The 22206-nt window shown below is 47.2% G+C and overlaps 1 long non-coding RNA gene across 1 annotated transcript; it reads left to right on the forward strand.

Moving 5' to 3' along the window:
* Positions 1 to 6628: 6628 nt before the first annotated feature.
* Positions 6629 to 17155, forward strand: LOC137478269 (uncharacterized). The gene is made up of 2 exons (XR_011001479.1): positions 6629 to 6917; positions 15267 to 17155. It is a non-coding gene; the product is annotated as an uncharacterized lncRNA (long non-coding RNA).
* The last annotated feature ends 5051 nt before the right edge of the window (positions 17156 to 22206 follow it).

Consider the following 22206-nt stretch of genomic DNA (forward strand, 5'->3'; position numbering starts at 1 on the left):
AGGAAATCTTTCTTCACTGTAATTGCTTTGGATTGGACCTTGCACAGTAAATCTATCCTGGAGCCTTTCTTAGTGAGCAAAGTATGTAATATTGTTCACTTTCAGAGCTCTTGCAGTATGTAGATAATATTTTAAGTATTTTCACATCAAACTTAAGCTCTCTGTCTGATCTTGTTTGGCAGGTCTGTGTTCAGTGTATTGCATGAGCAGGACACACAAAAGACACCGTACACTGAACTATCAAGTTCAAATGTGGAATCATGACCCTTCTGGGATTGCCTGTCATCTATGAAAGACAGAGCACAAGAATCCAGTCCTTAATTTAGCCTTGCTTTGTGAATCTGGAGCAGCAGATTCACACACCCAGTAACATGTCCTGCTGCTGTAAATCTGGGAACCTTTTGAGTCAACAGCAGTGAAAACCAGGACACAGCTCACACCCTCTTAAGATCTATAAACCCCAGGGTTTATAGATCCTCTGAGATCTATAAACCCCAGGACAGGCTGGGGACGCAGGGAGAGGGGCTGAGAACTTGGCAGGTGCAGACTTTTACCAGCAGCACGGAGCAGAGGCTTTGCTGTGAGGGGAGCAGCAGGTGCTGGGGTGCTGATGGGTCTGGAGGGCCTGCTCAGCTCCCCCTGGGCACATTTAACAAGCTCAGCCCTGCAGCTGAGCCCTTGTGCTGTCCTCCTGTCCTTCCAGGAGCCGCTGGCGCCTGCTGTCTCCTGTGTGCTGTCCGAGACCAAGCTGCCCACAGGATGAAGAGGGATGGATTGCACTGCCAGAAAAGGGATCTGTGGGTGTAAAAAGCTCAGGTGAAGAATGTGAAAGGTTTTTCTCCTAGAGCCTTCAACAAGGAGCTGCTCCAGAGGCATCCAGCAGCATGGCCCAGAGCACTGCCTGCAGGTGGGCTATCAATTATGGTGTGAGTCCACAGTGCCAGGTCTCAGGCTGCTGCTTTGTACCTTTGTTTAGTGTGACACTGTGTCCTAAAAAGGTTGCAAGACAGAGTAGAGAGAGAGATCCCCTTGCCTTATTTCCTGTTGCCCATGTGAAGTTAACAGAGGGCAGAGGTAGCAGGGGAGTTAAGAAGAGGAGTTGGGCAGCAAAAGCAGTGCCTGCCATCTCTGAAATGTTACTCTTCCTGCAAATTGGCCCATCCTAACTATCTTTACCCAAATTAGAGTCTCTAAATCATGTATATTTGTATTTAGGCACTTTAGCAATTGAGTATTATTTTCCTAGCTGGTGGTTTAGCTGTTGTGCCATCTCCTCTAGCAGAGTGTATTTTTAGTGTGTTTAGTGCGTTTCTAAAAGCAGACACTTGATTTTGATGCTCTTTCTCTTCCCTACTTGGGTGCTTTGTAAGCAGCCTCACACAGATCAGTAACTTGTGCTGTTCAGCATACAGAAAGATGTCAGGATCTCATCCCCTGGGCTTGTTTGAGAGCCCTGTTCTCCAGAGGGGAGCTGAAACTGTGCCTGTAGCATCTGAGGGTGTGAGAGAGCAGGACAGGACCTGTAGGACACGCTGCAAGTGGCTGAGGTCAAAGCAGCCGCCTGCCCCTCTAAGCCTTACCCTTCAGCTTGCTTTCTCCCTGAAGTGCAGCAGCTTTGAAGGTTTACTGAAACATTTAGTCCCTCTGCAGACCTCAGTAGGTTTATAAACATATAAACCTCATCATAGGTGTATATATAGAGTCAATTAGATAAGTTGGCTTCTTCGTGGTGGTGGTGTTTTTGTTTTTATTTTCTGGGGGTTTTGTTGTTAGTTGTTGGTTGGGTGATTTTTTGTGCTGAGCTCTTCAGCTTACCCAAGACCCAGGAAGGAAAAAAAAGAAGTTGTTTTGAAGGATGTTGTATTTGCAAAATGGATCTTGACAGATGTGACTTCTTCCACGGTGGCCAGGAGCCTCCTTTTCTGGTGGTGGGCACTTTAATATGCCCAGGTGTGAAGTGGATATAAAAACTACGATTTCAGCCAGTCTAAACTGATTTAAACTTCACAGTGCTTCACAGCAAGAGCCATTTCTCAGGGCTCTTTCTTGGCAGACACCTAAGCAGTAATTTAAAGCCATTTTAATCTGAAATGAGAATCTCTACATGGGGTTTGAATGCACTTCAACTGAAGCATGTATTTGCAACTTTTGTTGATCCCTCTTAATTTTCCAAGTGTCCCTGTAGAAACAAAGCATGTTTGTGTAGTGGCAAAATGCAATGATAGCTCAGACTTATTGAGAGCCATAGGATAATAAAAGCAAAATTATGAAGGGAGTGGTATATTTGGCATCACCCTGGGATGTAGCAGATTAACCTTTCTTTCCTACAAAAAATATAGACACTGATCAACGTGACCTCCTGTCTTCCCTCCCCATGAACAGCCTGAAATTCTATCCTAAGAAAAGAGTGTTTCTGGAGGAAAGATGAAGATTATTTATTTTTGTTGAAAGAATAAATAAAAAAATTTAGAATGCTGTGCCCAGCTTCTGCCAAAAGCACGGTTTTCTAGGATTGCTTTGACATTCATGTGATCACGCTGAAAGCTATTCTGTGGCAGCTGAGCTGCAGGAACTGACCACAGGTACTTAGCTGTTCCCAGTTGCAGAGTAAAATGTGTTTGCTTAAACCATCTTTCTCACTTCAAATGAAAAGGTGCCCAAAGCAGCAGTTTAAGTAAGCTTGTTTTACTTTGCAGTCAGGGCAGGCTATGAGTGAAAACATGAGGGGTGTTACCCAAAGGATGGTAACTCAAAAATTTGGTAAAATCCTCAGAAGGGTTCAGTTTTGCTCTGTAACAGTTGAGCCTCTCTGCAGCCCCTTTTGATGAAGGTTGTTCAGAACCTCATGATGTTGTTGAATGACAGGGCAAACTCTGGGACTTGCCTGGGAAATAAGTATTCCTGCTTCTGAGCCCCCAGTTGAGTTACCTCCTCCCATACAATTTCTGTGCTATTGTTCAGAGATATTCCCTCTTGGCCAGTTAGGAAAACTCATCACTGGAGTTTTACTTTAACTGAGTGTACACAAGTCTTCAGAAATTGCCAAGTCCCTTGCTGATTCAGGTGCTGTAGAGGAAAAAGACAAGCAGACCTGAAATGTCTTGGACCAGACTTTTTTAACAGCTCTGCATTGATTTATTTGCTCAGTGCTGAGCTATTTGCTAACTCCTGATGCTTGCAGCACTCCTGAATTTGCAGCACTTTGCTAGTCAGCTTCTCTTGCCAAAGTTACCTTCAAAATTCCTTAGAGCAACTCTGTTGTGTCTTGGTTTTAGAGTGGATTCTGTTGTCCTTGTTGCAGAAAAGCTGTTTCAATTGGTATGCAGCACAGAAGAGGAGTGATGTGCATTAACTGGAAGAAGTGAGCAATTCTGTGAACTTTGGTTACAGAACTCAACAGATTTCTGCCTGGGTACATGAGTGAGGGTTTAGTGCATTCCATTTGCAGCTAAACAGATAAAATGGCGTGGTCTTAGTGAACCCAAGTCTGAGTTTATTTTGTTTGTTTTCTGAATTTCACCATTGATATTGAATGTTGATGGCATGCAAACCATTCCTAGGCCAGAGAGACCCTGAAAAATCAGAGAGATGGGCAATCATCCACTGTATGATTTTTAACAAGGGCCAGATTCTGCACTTGGGATGGGGTTGTGTGTCTAGATTGGGGAATGAAAATCTGGGGAGCAGCACTGTGGAAAGGGATCTGGGGTTCCTGGCTGAGGGCAAGTTGAACACGAGTCAGCAGTGCCCTGGCAGCCAGGAGGCCAGCTGTGTCCTGGGGGGCATCAGGCACAGCATCACCAGCCAGGCAGGGGAGGGGATTGTCCTGCTCTGCTCTGCACTGGGGCAGCCTCACCTCCAGTGCTGGGGGCAGGTTTGGGTGACACCATATAGAAAAGACATTAAACTGTTAGAGAACATCTGAAGGAGGCCACAAGGATGGTGAAGGGTCTGGGGGGGAAGCTGTGAGAGGAGCAGCTGAGGTCACTTGGACTGTTCAGCCTGGAGAAGAGGAGACTGAGGGGAGACCTCACTGCAGTTACAACTTCCCTGTGAGGGGAAGAGCAGGGGCAGACATTGATCTCTTCTTTCTCGTTGACAGGGCTCAAGGAAATGGCATGAAGCTGAGCCAGGGAATGTTTAGAAAAAGGTTCTTCACCCAGAGGATGGTTGGGCACTGGAACGGGCTCCCCAGGGAAGTGATCACAGCACCAAGCCTGACAGGGTTTGAGAAGTGTTTGGACAATGCTCTCAAGGCATGTGGTGTGACTCTTGAGGTGTCCTGTGCAGGACCTGGAGCTGGAGTGGATGATCCTGATGGGTCCCTTCCAACTCAATGAATTCTATGAATGGCTGCCTCTTGGTCAGTAACTCAGGATAAGCAGCCTGATACTCTGGATGGATACACTGAGGGCCATCCACAGCAATGAGGTGTTTCTGTCCTACAAGACTCTGGGGGCTCTGGTGGTGTTTCTGGTGGGTTTTGCTGTTGGTAGACCCCATGGTTGATCCTTCTCTGGGGAGTTGTGAAGGGAGAATGAATGCCCAAAAGACTACTTTGGTACTGGTCTGGTGTTGGAATATATTCTCCCCTCTGCTTCTGCAGCTCCCCCCCAGCTCTCAGGGGTAGGTGGATCTCTCATGTGGATAGGTGTCAGAAGAATGGGATCCATAACCCTGGGACATCTTATCCTTTCCGTGGCTAACTTAAAATTTTGTGTAATATGAGGCAAATGCCCATGTTCACAAAGCACCAACAGGCCCAGCTCTGGGCTGGATGGAGCAAGGGATGAGCTCTGTCCTCCTTCCCCAGATGCGCTGCCTTTCCCTGCAGCTCCAGCCAGCAGCAGAGCTGGCATGGGGATGCTCGTGCCCAGGGCTGTGTGCTCTGCTCCTGCACGGGAACAGATGCCTGCAGTTTTCAGAGCTGTCAGTCATGCACCCTTCATAAGCACTAAAATTCAAATCAGCTGATATCAAGGGGAATTACATGCCAGCATCGCTTGTTTGATCAAGAGCTTCACCTTGTGCTCTTGAGGGATGTGTCTGGTAATTTACTTCAGTCTGAGGGATAACTGATTTTTTTTTTCTTTTCTATCTTTAGTGCAAGCTGGCAGCCAACTCCAGAGCCCTCTGTCCCCCACTGCCTCTCCCCTGCCTGTTCCCTTTACTGGCAGCCTGCAGATTTCTGCTGAGCTTTGATCAAGTTTTGCAGCTGGGACCTTCCTTTCTTCACTTTCTTTTATTTCATGTGCTGCCAGCTCTGGTTTCCCCAGCACCATCCTGTGTCCCTGGGCTGCACCCACTTTGCCCCTGGCTGCCTCTAGTCCCTGAGCTGATGCATCCAAACAGCCCCCGGTCTGCCTGGGGAAAGAGTGATGGTGCTCACTGCTGTACCCCAGGACTGGCCTCTGCCTTTATCCAGGCATCTGCCCTGCCTGGGTTGGAGCTGAATTTTAGAGAAGAAGCAAAGCATGATGCAGTGATCATCTTTGGTGCTCTGTGAGCACTACGGGCAAGATAGGTCACTGAGATTTATTTTTTTTCTGGAGTTGAGGATGGAAACTTGAGACTTTTTGTGTCATAAATTCAGCTAAAATTCACCTGAGCACAGTGCAAAGGAGCTTTGGGGTCTGTGATACAACCCTGCTTCCTGATATCAGATAAATCAGCTTTCTCCTGTAACCTGCCCAGTTCCCTTCTGTCACCTCTGCCCCCGGCCTGGTGCATGCATGGACAAATTCCTCCAGGTGAACTGGGCAGGGTTGCTGGGCCACTTTGCAGAGTGCTCTTCTCCTGTCCTCTTCCCCTGCTGACCAGGACAGGCCAGCTTTGCTGAGAAGCCAGTGGAGTTTACTTAAGCCTACCATAAAGTGGAGTGTGGGGAAAGCCTTCCCCTAGGGCTGGGATAGTGCAGGGCAGCCTTGGGAAACCCCCTTTGGCAGATGCCTGATGGGACAGCCAGCAGTCAGCAATCCTGGGGGGGAAAATCGACCCTTTGGTGGCTTTTATTTGAGTCTAGGAAAAACAGTAAGGCTGGGATTGCTGCACAATGCTTCCGTGAGGAAATGCCTACATTTAAAGCATAGTCCACACAACGATGTGCTGCAGGCAGAATGTTGCTCAGGGAACAGACAGGCATTGGGAGCAGAGATCCTCAGGGTGGATGAGAGGCTGAAGTGTTGTCTCCAACTCGACTGTGTGGTACCTTCATCCCTCTTCTCTCTCAGCACCTGCGAGGAAGAGAAAGGCAACAAAGCTTTCACACCATGGCTCACATCTTCCTTGTTTTTGTGTTGGACTCAAGCTGAGGGAGAAGGGAATTTGGAATAAAGGTCTTGTGTTAATTGCCTGCTGGGAGAAAGGCTCTTGCCTAGGACCAGACATGGTGAGGTCTGTAACAGTATCTCACCTTTCTCTAGCACAGACCAGATGAAGATTACAAGGAGAGAGGCCAACACCAACCACATCAAAACAACCCTTCTCAGACACTGCATCACATCTTGGACAGGCAGCTGGAAGCACAAGGTATTTCTTCCCTATGGCAGAGGCCCCCAGAGAAGTGTTTCAGGTGTGCAGGATCCAGTCATCATCCCAATTATCTCCCAGCTGGCCCAGCAGTGATGAGAACAGGCCCCCCAGCCCTGCTGCACAGACAGGGCAGTGGAGTGAAGCTGAGGAGGGCAGATGGGAGATGCTTTGCAGGCAGAACCTGAGGCAGGTCCCCCATACCAAGCATCCTGGCTCTGGGCATTTTTTTCTCTTTGATTTGTCAAGAAAAGAACCCAGTTTCAATGTCAAGCCTTGGGCAATCCCTTGCTGGATTAGAATATTACAAGTATAGCTGCAAATCTACCAAGAAGATTTTCAAGTCCCTGCTTTCCCTCTGGAATCAGCCCAGCAAAAGCTGTGTCTAGGTGAGATGCTTCATCCCTTTTTTGAATTTTTTTTTTCTAATACCCTTGTCAAATACTTTCAGGCAGCTGCAGCTCAAAGCATCCCGTACTTTTCTTGTGATTGCTTTGCCTGATATCATGGTGAGCATTCACACCAAGTGAGTGCATGATAGATGGTTAGATTTATGCTTTATGTTGTGATCTGGGGGTATAAATGTATTTAAGTGACTTATTCAGCTTAAAATCCAGCACTGTTTGCTGCTCTCTCATCAGCATTACAGGCAGAGAGAGCTAAAATAGCAGTGGTAATTGTGGCGATGGAATGTCACTGACAAACAATATGAGCACAAACCCCACTTTTACAGACAGATGGAGTACAACTCCTCTGTAATTTCTCTAGAATTATTTTTAGAGTGGGACAAACAGAAAGCCCCTTGGGGAGAAGAGCAACATGGAAGGTGAGAAGGGCTGGGGCCATAAGAAAACATCAGGACTTTGATAAGTTTATTGCTTATTTAAGGAAAAAAAAAAGGAGGAGAGAGAGAGAGAGAAGAAACCAAGGAGTAGAGAGAGAGAAGAAACCAAAAAGTAAAGACCTGGCAATCCTAGAAACATGAGCCATTTCCCAGGGAAACTGCTCCCAGAACTAGAGCAGAGTTTAGTGGGTGCAGTGGTGATTAATGGAGCCGTCTGGATCACGGAATTGTAACCACAGCTCAGGGCTGTGCATCAATCACTGTGGTGCACTTATGGCCCTTTTATGCCTCTACCCTCCTTTAAACCTAATTTACTGTGCAGATCAGTTGCCAAAGCCCCTTTGGCCCCACCTTGCCGGGCTTTCCTGCTTTGCTTGCAGAGTTTAGGGGTGGCAGAAGCTGCCTCTCCTCTGCAAGGACTTGCTTCCAGGCTGGTGTGTCTGCCAGGGGGGTCTGGGCTGTCTGTCTCATGACTGCCTTTAGCAGCTCTGCTGCTCCTTCCTTATAGCTGGTGCTTCCTCCAGGGCCAAGTGAGCTCTGCTGCCTGGGAATACTGGGGAAGGGTGTCCCTTGCTGCAGTGGGTGGGAAGCTGCCCTGCTCCTGTGTGATGGAAGATCTCTGGGGTGGGTGGGTGGGTGCATGTTGGTCATGTCTTGCTCCACAGAAGCATTAAAGCACAACCCATGGGTTTGTGCTGATCCAGGGCCAGACCTCTGTGCTGAAGGGTTTGAATTATTTCTTGGTGAGTTTAGGATGTTGTTCTTCAAGCCAAGCCTGTTTCCTTGGATGGTGAGCACCATGTGGGAGAAGTTTCTAGGGTTTGGTGGGGAGTTTTTCTGAAGGCCCAGTGTGTTTCCAGGTGCTGAGAGGTGGAGGGAATGTATGGAGCCAGGGTGTGCAGAAGCAGCTATCCCCCCTCCCAATGGTGTCAGCTGGGGAAATTAAAATAAGGAACGAGAAGGAAAGGTGCAGTGAGTGTTTCTGGCACAGAGGCTGAGCATGAGGGAGCAAATATTTTTGCACTGTACATGTGCTAGCTTTTGACAACTGGATGACATTTTGGTTTGCTTGATGAGCAGGGGATAGAGAGAGACTAATGAAGAACTGGAATAATTTGGGATGCAAAGCTAGAGACTCCTGGGAGACACAAGAGGAACATATGCATAATCTTAACATCTTTCTTTGTCCCGGATCCCCAAGTCTCCTTTCTGGGAACTTCACAAACTCTTCCTCTGAATGCTGCTGTAACAATACCCTTCTCTCCCCTCCCCTCTTTGTGCTTCTGTAGTGCAGAAGCTCTGGGTTTTTGTAAGGGGCTCTGCTCCTCTGCTTCCTGACTGCTTGTCCAGGTCTGCTGGAGAGGAGGCAGGACTGTGCCTGTGACACAGCCCGGTGCCTGTTGTTTATCCAGCTGTGTGTGTGTGAGCTGTGTGGAGCCAGGGTCAGCTCTGCCTTGGTCTGCTGTGGTCTGCTGGGGTGCTCGTGGCTGCTCCTGCTCCTTTCTGGAGCCACTCATGGTGGTGCTGGAAGGGTTCTGCCTGTGATGGATGCCCTGGTCACCATTCCACCCGGTCCTGAGCAGCTCAGCTGGAACCACGAGGGCTGACCTTTGCTGCTGGAGGCTATTGCCATTGCTGGCTGGGCACCTGGTGCAGTATGACTGCTCCTGATTTAGCCCCAAGCTTATGCAAAGCTTTGATTGGTAAAGCCACCCTTAGCTGGGAGATCTATGTGCCTGTACCTGGGCAATAGCTGGATCTGATGGCAGTGTTGGCAGCAGGATGTTTTAGGGACAGGTGGTGGCAGGTGGAGCACTGGAATGCCTCACATGTCTTGGGCTGATGCCTGCAAGCGCAGAGCCTGCAGCCCTGCTCAGGCATTGCCAGAGTCTTCCCATCTCTGCTTGGCCCACTCTGCTCTTTTGTCAGAGCTTTTATGGGACTTCTAATAAAGGTTTGGTGCAAGATGCCACTGCCTGACAATTTGGTGAAGAGTGTTTCCAGTACAAAACTGTGTTCCTTATTTATAGTGCAATGTGAGAGTTAATGATTGCATTCCACATGGGAAAATTAAGCAGGGATCTTTGTTGGGGGAGAAGGAGAAGGGGTAATGAGGTGCACAGCAGGTTTAGTGCAGTGTGGAGCATTGGAGCATCTTTCTTTTGTGCTGGGGCTGCCAAGTCTTATCCCAGGTGTGATGTTCTGGACAAATGTTCAGCTAAAAGCAGCCTGACTTGCAAGGACCTCATAGTGTCAAAGATTTAAAATGATGCTCAGGAGAGAGTGTGCTATGGAGAGTGAACAAAGGATCATGGGCAGTGACTGAGCCACCAGGACAGACCTTCTCTGGGCTCAAGCAAGTCTGAAGTGCCCAGATGAGCTCTAAAGACTCTGCTTTTAGAGTTGGATGAGAAGAGGATCATAGCCCTTCCCTGAGAGAGCACCAGGTGCTGGTGAGGGCTCTGGCTTACAGGATTTCTGTGAACAGCACCTCCATCCACATGGCCTCTGTGCCAGGAGGCCCCTCTGCTCCTGGGAAGGAGCTGTGTGAGTGATGGGTCTTTGAATACTGGAGCATCCTCCTGGATCTGCTCCGTCATTTTGGGGCAGATTCACTGCTTTGGAGGCTTCTGCAGGTAGGATTGAGTTTGCTTTTCTGCACCACTTGTTTTTATTACTGTTACACAAATGCTGTGATCCTCTCCTAGAGTGTCCTCTCTCCATCCTTCATTGAAAGTGGCACTACACGGAGCCAGATATTATGGTAAATAATACCATATATTGGTATATGGTATATAATGGGGAAATAACAGAGGAGTTGGTTCTTGAAGTGAACAGCATAAATTTTTTTGTCATTAGAGAAAGGACATTAGTGAGTCCTAAACTCTTTCACAGGAGATCTGCTATGCCAGGGCAGGTTCTTCCCTGGTTGTGGAGTACATATTTCCATGATTCTTGCCTGGGATCAGTGATGGCAACAGGAGACTTCAAGGCACCCAGGACCACATTACTCTTGGGTGAGAAATGACTGCACCATGTTGCTGCTGACAGGATTTCTCCTCCCTGACTGCTCAGGCAGGGGCACAACATGCTTTTATTCTGAATGTCACTTTTCTTAATTTAACCAAAGGTGTGTTAAGAACTCAAGGAAAACAGCACAGCTATGCCAACATGCTGCTCTCAGCACTGCTGTGTGTTTAGGATGGGAAAGCTCTGATTTACAGAGGTGAAGATATATTTTTCCATCCTCTGCCTAATTTTTATTTTATTTTGTTGCATTTTTGCAATCATCCCCTCTGGGGATATTATTTTTCTTTAATATCTAAATCATTTTTAAAGGCAAAGTCATCATCCTTTTGGAACTATGAGTAGTTTTTATTTTTATTATTTTTTTAATACAGCAGTCATAAGCAATTTTAAAGCACTGCTTTTCTGTATAAAATGATCTTCCCTTATGGTTTGATGTTGATGCTGCAGTCTGATTTATTGAGGAGGGCTGTAGCAAATGACATAAATACTGAGAAGATAATTGTGTTGGTGATGAACCCAAGCACAACACATATTTAAAAGACAGGATGCCTCACATTGCCTGCTGCCAAGATTCCCTGGAGTATCCAGGGTACAGGGGTAACTGCATCAGCCTAGGGCTTGTGACCTTCCAGCCTGGATTTGGGTGCTTGACACAAGCTCAGCCTGGCAGCAGTTTTAAAGCAGATGGCAACAGTATTTGGATCCTGTCTACTGAGACAGATCCCAGTGGGCTGTGTGGGTTCTGTAAGGGTGGCTCAGGCCCAGATGTGGAGGGTTTAGTGGAAGAGAGGGGAAGAGCAGAGCTGAGGGAGCCTGGAGGAGCAGCAATAGAGTACCAGGGCCTGCAGCAGGAGCCAGGGCAGCAGGATCAGCTCTGCATGTACAGAGGGGCCCTGGGCTTGAGCCCCCACCTCCTCCTCTATTGCCTTCTGCTGCCTCCCCTGTAGACGCCACCCCAACAAATGCTTTGGTGGACTGAGCTGCTGCATCATCATTAACAGCTGATTTGTGGGGAGATAAATGTGGCTGGCAGCAGTTATCATCTGTGCTAAAAGTAAACACAGATTTTTAGCCAATAATGTAATTGTTGTACTTTCATGCAGTGTAAGTTGTTGTGGAAGCCCTGCTGCCAGTGGCTGCATGCCCCCCTCTGCTCTCACTGTAAGGGTGGGGAGGCTGGTTTTATTTCTTCCTTTTGGAGCAGGACTCACACCCTTGTTTTCTGGTTCTTTTATGCTTACTATACCCCAAAATATATTGTGTGGAAGCTGCAGGTTTGAGGGGAAGAGAGAAAACGAGATGGTGGGAGGAGAGGGCAGGGGGTAAAAAAACAGGGAGGAGCAGCAGGGAAGGAGAAGTGATGAAGAGGTATTTAAGCAGTAGGAAGGTAGCTTTGTGCCTTTGTAGTGTGACTGGAGAGACTGTACTGTGGCTACAGGGTACTGCTGTAAGGGGCTGAATTCACCACTGAAGGTAGGGCTGTCTCAGCTCCATGGCTGGGGGCTGGCTGTGCACCAGCTCTTAAGGATTTCCTTGTGTCAGGTGCCCCTGGCCAGGGGTGGGCTTGGAGGTCCATCCCTACAGCAGTTGTTTCTTGGTTGGTTTCTGGAAGCCTCTCTCAAGTTGAAAGTTATTTTATTACTTTTTTTTTTTCCCTACTGGTGGATGAAATGCAGACTGGTGGTGGATGTGATGGTGATGTGTTTGTTTGAAGTTTGCATTAAACCTCTTTGGTCTGGAAATCAAAACTGCAGGCTCTTCTCTGGCCTCTCTCCCCTTCTGAGCTCAACAGCTCAGAGTAGGGAAAACTGCACTGAAGTAAATTAGAAAAGTTTGAGTGATTGCACTCAGCTTAGCATCTCCAGTCTCAGGTTCCTGCTGCTCCAGCATCCCCAGAGGGCCCCAGTGCAGAGAAGGAGCTGACCTCTTCCAAAAACTGCAATCCTGCAGCTTTGCTGGCTCTCCCCTCTCATAACCAAGATGAACATCCAGGCACTGCACTGAATATCCTTGGAGCTTTGTCTGTCTCAGTCCTGTTTCCTTCAGCTTCTCTGGTGTGATGAATTTAGCAGACTTAACCTCCTCTGCCTCTATCCCAACCCTGTGCATTCCTTGAATAGAATATCTGTGCAAGGAATTGCTGCTGACATAACCCTGGGAAAAATCTGTAGCTAAAGGTCACATTAAAAAAATTATGAGTATATTGAGGGCTTCTCCATTGGAAACAGTGAATTTGCATAGGGCAGTAATGGACACTTTTACTGTCTTTGTAGAGGATTTTTGTTGTAATTTTTCAGACTCCTACACTATGATGAGGGGTAGGACTATTAAAACAGAAGAATGAATTCTTGGCTGTCTCCCTGTGAGGTACTTCAGGTTCAGTACAAACTGTCTAAGTAATGGGATACCTCACGCAGCTGCTTCATTTTCCTGACTCCCAATGACTTGAGACAGCAAATACCTCACCAGCCGTGGAGGCTGTGGCAGCCTCATGCAACATATCTAAGGGTGATTAATCCTGAGAAATAGCTTGGCCATTTATCTAGCTCAGGTTCCAGTTGCTGTATTGGGTTGTCTGGGCTGTGCAAAATGCAGAACAAAGGAACTGCAGGCAGGGCAGGATGCTGGTGCTGGTGCCAGCTCCTCTCTGCAGACTTGCACTGCTGTGACCTCCAGAGCAGAAAGGTGCTGGCCAAAGAGCAGGGAATGAGGGTGTTGCAGTGTAAGGGGTGCCCAGTGTCCTGCCTGAGACAGAAAATGTCCAGGACCTGGGACAAATGGTGGGGAGCAGCCTTGTACCACCCATGGGGGAGCTCTTCTCCATCCATCCTCTAACACACAGTGCCAAGGTGTGTCAGCACATCACTGTTCAGCTCCTCCAAATGCCTGATTCAGCTCAAGGGGATTATTTAGCCCCTGTCAGACTGAAGTAAAACCTGTAGTGCTCTGTTTTGTTTTCTTCTCCTTCTCATCTGGTGCAGCTGGGCTGTCCTTTCTGATGTCCTGCCCTGCATGTCCACTTGATTTGGATAGAGGTGATGGATAGTGCTTTCTAAACAAAGCCCCTGAGCCCAGGAAGATCATGAGCTTGATCCTGTGCACAGGTTGGGGGAACTGGTCACTGCAGCCGTGGCAGGATCCTTCTTTGCCCAGCATGGTAAAGAGGTTGCAACACAGGAGATGCTCAGTCCCTTGCTGAGGCTGTTGTGGAGATGGCACATCCTGGAGAATGGCTTATGGAAGGTTACAGGAGCACCCTGAAACCCAGGGCTGCAGCTGGAGTGAGAGACACTCAGGCATAACTTGTGCTGTCCCCAGATGCTCCAGGCTTTTTTCCCCTCTGGTTACACCGTGCACAAGCAGAAGAGACTGATGCCTTTCTGCAGACTCGGGGCAGGTGCTGATCCCTCCGCTCCAGCAGGGTCAGTGCCTGCGCTGCTCCTTTTGGTGTTAAAGATGAGGCAGGGCTCATCAGGGGGAGCCTGAGCGCTGCGATCATGGCAGGCTGAGGCAGGGCTGCGTGCTGGGAGAGAAAATCGCTGCCTCCTGAGCAGCAGCTGCTCTTCCCCTCGCTGTCTGGCTCAGAGGCTGCTCCCCGTTGCCGTGCAGCGCCGGGGCCGTGCTCTCAGTCCTTGCACCGTGCTCAGCCCTAAGTGCACGGAGGATGCGGCTCTGTGTGCCCTGCTGGGAGGAGAGCACGCTCCGGGAGGGACCCAGCTCTTCTGCCTTTGCTCCCCTACAGCCTTGCAGGGCAGCTGTTGACGGATTAAGACTGAGCTGCTAAAGCAAATACTTCTCCAGGACCTTGCCCTTTACTTTGATTTGCTCCACCTGAAAAGTCTGTCTGGGTAGAGGCTACTCAGGCTCCTGTTTTGACCTATTGTGCCAATTCCTCTGCTGATAATTGCTGTTTCTGTGATTCGAGTACAGAGAGAAAGCAGAACCACTCCTCTGCTTCCTTCTGCAACCAACTGAAAGCAGCAAAATGCTTCCATCTAATTGCTAGAGATTAGTTTATTCTGGGTACTTGTGGGAGGCTTGTAAGCTTCTGAAGAGCCCCACAAATGTTTGTGTGCTCTTAGAGACAGGGAAGATTTAAAGAGGAATAAGAGTCACGGAAAACAAGGCATGAAACAGAGTGACCTCGGTGGGGGGAAAAGTCCAGAGACAAGGCTCAGCCACTGGCCATGTGCTGGACTATGAAGAAGGACAAAGCTACTTTCTCCACAGACTGTCACTGTTGCTCCATCACTGCCTTAGCTTGAAGATCCCACAGAAATAATTTGGGTGTTGACAGGAACTAATTGAGCTTTTTTTCTCACCAGTCCACCTAATCTTCTCCATTGACGTTTCTGCAGTCCTTCCCTTTCCCTTTTAAAATTAAGGCTATTGTTTTTCCTGTTGGGGAGCTGCCGCTAAAGGAAGCAACGCTGGAGACATATAAACTTTTCTCAGTCACTTTCTAACTTAAAAATACTGACAGCCTTTATGAATGAAGAAGAAAATTCAAAGAAATTTTGAATGCTATCACAGCTGGTTGGGAGTTTTCTAACTAAATGCATTTTGGCAGAATGTGTCAGCTTCTTGAAACTGAAACTCCTCAAGTGCTTATTTAAAAAAAAAAAAACTTGCAACAGCGAGGTGCTCTCAGCTCCACGACAAAATTTCTGGCTAGAAGTGGGGGAAAGGAGTAGGAGCGGCTAATGCCTTGGTGCTGGAGTGTTTGCACTGATGGGGGACGTCCTGGCCAGACCAAGCTTTGTGGTGGGTGCCTTGAGGAGCTGGCTTGGTGGTGGGGAGGGAATGTCCCCTTCAGCTGCCACTGAGCCTCAGTGCTGTCTCACGACTTGTCTCTTCCCTCCAGTGTCTGCAGCTTTGTACTGTGATGTAATGCAGCAGTGGGATACACAAGCTCCTGGAGTCCCCATGGATCTTGTGGGGGCAGCAATCTGTGGGTCACATGAAGCTGTTTCACAACATGCCAGATCTGTGAAAGAAAGATTTTTTATTTTTTAAGGCCAAATTACTTTCCCTCATGAAAGAGAAATGAAAAGGAGGCAGGGGGCAGCTACAGAGAGAATGCACCAGAAAGGCTGTTCTTTCATTTGGGGTTAAAAGCAGATTTCTGTGCATTTCAGGCTATAAGCCCTGGTAAGTGCAGCTCTAGGCAGTCTGGAGCTCTGTGACAAGCACTAATTTTGAAAGATTGTTCCTTGCTGATGGACAATTACACACCAATCACAGCAGGAATCTGAGCATGGCTAATGTAAATGGCCTGGCATTTTGCTATTTGGGAAGGACTGCTTTTTGATTTGTTAATGTTATATAGCTTTTACTCAGTACAATAAAAGTTCAAATGTTCTCCACATGTTTCATTATTTCTCAGATTTACTCAGTAAAGGCAGGAGTGAAATACATAGGCACCGACATTGTTTACAGTAACAGAAAATTGCCATTTTACTGCAGGTAACCACTCCTGTGCATGCCACCTGTAGGACTTGGAAGAAGATAGGGGCTTTTTCCTGATGGGTCTTGAATGGTTAAATCCTTGTGCTACTGAGTCCCACAAACCAACAGGACCTGCTGGGCTCACAGCCCAAGGGACCTGCCTCTCAAACAGGAAGCTCTTCGTGGACATGGTGTCCTTGGGCCCGTGAATGTGTCATCATCAGATGGGAGCTGTAGGGTAGGTGGTAGAAAGACAAAATAATATGTCTGAGACACATTTTTTCCCTGCTAATGTACTGTAGCAATGAGAGGTTCTGGACAAAGGTCGAACTGAGCTGTTTGGTGTCTGTCAGTGTTGAGAGCAGTTTTGACATTCAGATGTTGCTCTGAGTGTGCACAGTACCACTTCTCTTTCAGCAGCACTGCCCAAAGGTCAGTGCCATCTGCCACAAGTGCAAAACCTCACACAGCTTATGATGCCATGGCTCGGTGCTGTGAATTCCACTAAAAAGATCTCATTGATATTTGGGAGGTATTTCACTTGGAAATCTGCCTGGAAATTGGCCTCCCTTCTCTCCCTCGCTCAGGGATTTTGTATTTGGATCAAATATCTGAAAGTTTGGTTTGAGTGCTCCAGGGCCTGCTCAAGGAAATGATGATACAGAGGTGTCTCACTGCAGAATCGTGTCTCAGACACCCCTGGTGACAAGTGCAGCAGAAATGCTGAAGGTGCCAGGAGGTGGCTGCTGTTGCACTTTGCAATGAACTGGGATCCAGCATCACCATGCATGATTAAGTGGGCTGGTCAATAAATCCTTGGCTAGTATGAAGCATCTAACTTCAAGGGAATTTCACTTCCTTGTGCCAAAGAATCCACTCATGAGCATCCAAATTCATCTGAGAGCAGCTTGTTAGTTGCACCTAGATACTACAGTAAGTGGTGAGCTATAAATACTAAAGGCAGACATGATATTAAACAGGCTGTGTCATCAATTAGCTAATGACAGAAGCATAGAAACTTTGGATTAAAAATAACCTGTAATAGCACAATACTTTCTTCTTACCCCCCTCCTACTCTTCCTCCTCCAGAAATGAACAGCTCTGGGACACATAATTTTTTAATATTAATAATTTAGGAGCTGTAACGTTCTGCAACGAACAGTGTCTGATCTGCAAAACACTCACTTTGTGAGATTGCTTTACACTTCCAATCATTTGCAATAAGCAAAGCTGGTAAAAGCAATGGGATTCGATGCATGAGATTGTTTCAGGTCATGTAGTGGAGCCTGTGGAACAGCTTCTGAAAGGAATTTGTTTAATTCAGTGGCACTTATGTGAGGGCAACAGCTGCCCATTGTTTCTCAGTGTGGCACAACAAAGAGCATACACAGACACAAGGCATGGAGAAGGACCCCAAAAACTTAACTTCTGGGCTTGGATTTGCAGCTGTTGATCAGTCCCCACCAATTCATCTCAGATCAATAAAACCTGGACTTACTCTGATGGAGACAATATGGTGTCAGAGTCTGTCTTGTGCTTTCATTGCACAGCAGAGTCCAGATCCTACCTGGTGTTACAAGTGGGTAAATGCTGTAATAGATGGGGAATTCTGGCTCCTTGTGGAGCACTGACAGTAGCTCCTGTGTTTCTCCTTGCTCTCCCCTGGGCAGAGGACAAGGCTGTGTTCCCCACATCAGCCTTGAGCAGCTTTGTGACATTTTCTTGGTCCATAGAAATGCAGAGGGATTGAGAGGACTGACTTGCCCATCCCTAAGGAGCAAAACCCCTTTCCCTCTGGATGTGTGTGTTGTAGATGAGCACAAGCGTTGTGAGGCAGGGATCTCTGCAGCCACAACTGCATGGCTCTGGTAAGGGCAGAGAGCAGATTTCCTTCAGCACTGTTTTTCAAAAGTGCCAAGCTTAAAAGATTGTGGAGGAGGACACAAACAGAGTGGCCCACAGTGTGAGCTTGTAGACCCTGTCCTTGAAGTTTATCAGCCCAAGAGAACCCCTTAGCAAATTTCCAGGAAATAAAACAGAAACACAGAGAGCTCTGCTGAGTTCCGTCCCAGTCCCAGCTATTAATACCCTTATCAAGCTTTTTCCTTTTGGCAAGGAGATGTTCTGGATGTGTGAGATTGTTCTGAGAGCTGGAGTCTGGGAAACTTTCTCTCCCTCCTAAGCTTGTCTCCATGATTTAATAATTGCTCAATATCCTTTTTATAAAGCAGCAAGACAAGTGATCCACGACTTTGTGTGGATTTTTAGGTGGGTGCAGGGCTGGCTGGAAGGCTGCGGGGTCACTCCCTGCCTCTGGAAGCCTCAGTGCTGCTGCATGTCTGGGTCATGGCCGAGCTTGTCCTTGAGCTTCAAATGGAGCCCTGGGCTCAGCCTGGTCCCCAGGCAGGGAACACAGGCAGCTTTTGGGGCCGAATTTTGATGATGTTTTATCTGGGATGGTGTGTAGCACAAGCAAAAGTGGTTCCTGCTGCTCTGCTCTGTCCCAGCTGCTTTTGTTGTGTTTGCTTGATAGGGCCTGCAGTGACAGCTGAAGATTTGGGCCGTGCGGGTTAAGCCCTGAAGCAGACTTTGTGAGACACTGGGGATGAGGATTCACAGAGGAAAACTTTCTGCTAATCTTTCCAGTTCCTTCTGTAGTCAGAGAGCAGCCATCTCCTCTGCAGGGTGATTCAGAGAGGCTAAATTAAGCTCTTTCTGTGAATCAGCCTCTGGGGCAGCTCACCCTGCAGTTGCCGTCTCCACGGCAGCCCCAGGCGCTGCGGCCGGGCCGGGAGGAGCAGGGGCTCGTGGTGCTCCAGCTCCAAGGAGTGGGGCCAGCGCCATCGTTAGTGCCACGAGCTGGTGATCTGGGGACTCTGGGATTCCCCAGAAGAACTGTGATTTAGGGAACCTCCTGACAATCCTGCTTCATATCAGGAGTCAAGTCAGGAGAGCTCTGCCTAGCCGGCTGCTCTGTCTGCACGGCCCTGAGCTGAGTGACTCAAGAGCCAGAGATGGCAAGAAGGAGAAATGCTGAGCCTCAGCTTGAGCAGAGGAGAGAAACAGCCATGATGCAGCTTTTGTCCCCACTGAAATTTTCTGCTGTGTTTTAATGAAGTTAAGTCCAGTTTGTTTCTATCTAAAAAAAAAATTGCGCAATATATCAACTTGTGCAAGTTGATATTCAAACATTTTGACTTTTACAACTTTTTCAGGTTCATCTCCTGTCTTTTTCATCACCTCATTTTTTCTCTTGCAAGTTGTGGAGATTAGGATAGGGTTTAATGGGGATATCTTGAAATACCTCAGTGTTTGAAAATGGAAAAGAAAATCAGTTTATTTTTGTTTGCTTGCTTCTTTGGGAACTTCTTTAGGAAAAAACCAAACAGCCAACTCAAAACAACTTTCCAATATTGCACACCAAATGCTCTGTTTCTTCTTTTCCCCTGGCTAAAACACCTACCTGTGTGCCAGAAGCAATGCCCTTGTCTCATTGTGGGCAGCTTGAGCCTCACTGATGGGCAGGCTGGAAAAGCTTCTAAAGGAAGGCTCTGGCTTCCTTGTGCTGCTGGAATACCCAGGCTTACAGCAAATCAAACCAGGACAGGGGAGACCACGGTGGATAGGTGTGAGAAAAGAGCAGTGGTGGGCACAGAGAGTGAGGATGAAGGGATGGAGCTGGGCTGGAGGGAGGGCTGGGGAGGGAGGGAGGGTGTGAGGTCCTGCCAGGACTGCTGTGAGCAGTGGGAAATGCAGCCTGTTCCCAGGAGAGCAGGTGGGGACTCCTCTCACTGCTCCTTCTTCCCACTTCTGGCTTTTGTGAAGCTCTAGAAATTGCAAGCGGGGGTGATTTAGCATGTCACTGCTGAACATGGGAGGCTTTGTGGTAATTAGCTTGCTGCTAATTAGGAATATCTTTGGGTATTTCTTTGCAAGAAAGCACTGATCCATTTATAACAAGTCATCACTTGTGAAGCAATTATCTGAAATACGTTTTTCCCCTTTTTATATAAAGAATTATCTTCCTTTTTTTCTTTAATTTTTATATCAAAACATGTTGAATATCCCTGTCAAGGATGACAGGTCTTCGTAATTTAAATGTTGCGAACATATCTTGTGAAATGTCTCAATAAGTAATTTTGTTAGTTTAAAAAAAACAAAAAAAACCCCAAAAAAAACCAAAAAAAAAAACAAAACCCCAAACCCAGAAAAAACCCACAACATAAAAGCAAGCATGACTAACTCCTCAGAGCAGAAAAGGGACATTAATTTTTCTAAAACTGTGAGAAACTTTTGAAATTCAAAGACCTCTGTGTGCACACATTTCCATGTAAAATGCCACAACATCTGTGGTGTTTTCCTCGTGCTCTTTCACTGTTGACTTCCATGGTTGGCTGCTTGTACAGGTGATGGAGGTGACACTGGTCTCTTCCTTGCTTGTGTATGAGGAGTTGCTCTGGAGAGAAACCTGTGACCTTTAGGTGCCCAGCTTGTTTCATGCTCGAATGAACTGTTAAACTGCAGATGTTTTATAGATAGAAATCAAACTGGTCTCAAAGTTATTTCACATAGAGTGAGTAAAAATTACTTAAGAGAACTCTGACAGTGAAGCAAAAAACAATGGTTGAACCAGAACAGATTTTAAGCAACAGACTCATGGTAGTGCAGAAAACTGATCTGAGATGTGTGAACAGTACCTGAGTCTTTTTTATTCCCAGATCCATTAGTTACAGGGCTGATGTCCTACTCGCAGAGGTCTCTGCTCTGCAAGGCAGCGTGGTGTGCAGGCACTGCTGCCTCCTTTCCTGGTGTGCTTCTCCAACCCCACAGCTCATTCCAGCAGGTTCCTCTTCCTCTGTTTGCTTGTGGGCTGCAGAGCACAACTGCCACCCTCTCCAGACTGAGTGAGCAGGAGGGAATGGGGTTTGCTGGGCTCACAGGGGCGTCTCACGTGCTTCCAGCTCTGCACTGGAAACTGCTCGCCATGACTTGAAGGGAAGAAGCTAAATGACATCTTGTTCTCCAAACCTTTGTAACAGTGATGATGACAAGTTTGGCTAAATAAATTAAAATATGTAAGAGCTCAAAGGGGAGGAAATATTGTGTTTATTTTGAAAAATACATACCACTTGTTACAGTGTTTTCATGTCTCATTAATTTCTCTTAAATTTCCTTCCTAGAAACTGTATGATGTGCTACTCACTGCTCAAACTCAAAATGGGATTTTTATCATTGGTGCAGTTTAAAACATGTTTGTCAGTAAATTCCTTTTATTTCCCCTTTTCTACCCACCCCTGGGCTGAAATAGCTCATAAACAACAATGAAATCAACAAAAATTGTTTTGTTATTCAAATGACTTCTTTTTTCCACTGTAAATTCCTTTCTCCCCACAAACTGTGTTTTTGAACAATAACAACTGCCTAAAGCTCTCTGATTTTTCTTCACGGGCAATCGTTCTGGTCAAAAACAAACAAAATAGGGAGCCTATTAAGCTAGAGCCTCTTTTGCATACACCTGCAATAATTATTTAGTTATGCATATCAAAATGAATAAGCTGTTGCACAACATAATTGGTTAATCTTAATTATGCAGGAGCTCATCTTGCTGCTTTGGTACAGGAAGCTTTTGCTTGTAGGCTGGGCAGTGATTATAAATGGACAGGGTACTTCACAAATATGGGACAGGTACCTGTGAGGCTGGGGAGGCTTTGCCATCTGTCCACAGATAACTTTTGATACTTTCCTATTTGCTAACCACGTGCCTGTTGCTAGAGACCCCGAGAAGTACTCACTCAGTCAAGGGCTGGCACTCATGAAGTACACAGCTCGCCTATGTGTGGGCATATAACAAATATCTAGAAATCTTCACGTACATTAAAATTAAAAACTTAGCCTTACTGTGACTTAGTGAGATATTATCAACATTATTTGACAGATCATTGAAGGAGACATGGAAAATTGAAGTGATTTGACCAACATTGACTTGCTCTTGCACCAGACTTGGTGAGCACCTTGACTTGAGGGGAGCAGGCAGAAGGACTGGCTGCTCTGCAATGGTGCTTTGGGGGATGGGATGTAGCACAGAGCTGGTGTTCCCAAAGAGAAGACCCTACTGATGCTCTGCAACCTGCTTGGGCCCATGGTTGTCATCAGAAGTTGGGGTGTAGCAACAGGGGGCTTAAGAGAGGTCCTCAGGTGGTAGTTGCTGGTGGTGGAGGTGGGAAATGCACGGCCTCCATGGGGATGTGGCCATGGGGAGGTTTTGTGCCCCAGTCACAGCCAGGGGAGAGAGAATGGGTTTCATAGCAGCCAGTAACCCAAGCAGGGCATGAGTCACTATTTTCCAAAAGTTCTGA

The sequence above is a fragment of the Anomalospiza imberbis genome, chromosome 8 (genome assembly GCF_031753505.1).
Source record: "Anomalospiza imberbis isolate Cuckoo-Finch-1a 21T00152 chromosome 8, ASM3175350v1, whole genome shotgun sequence".
Classification (NCBI taxonomy): Eukaryota; Metazoa; Chordata; class Aves; order Passeriformes; family Viduidae; genus Anomalospiza; species Anomalospiza imberbis.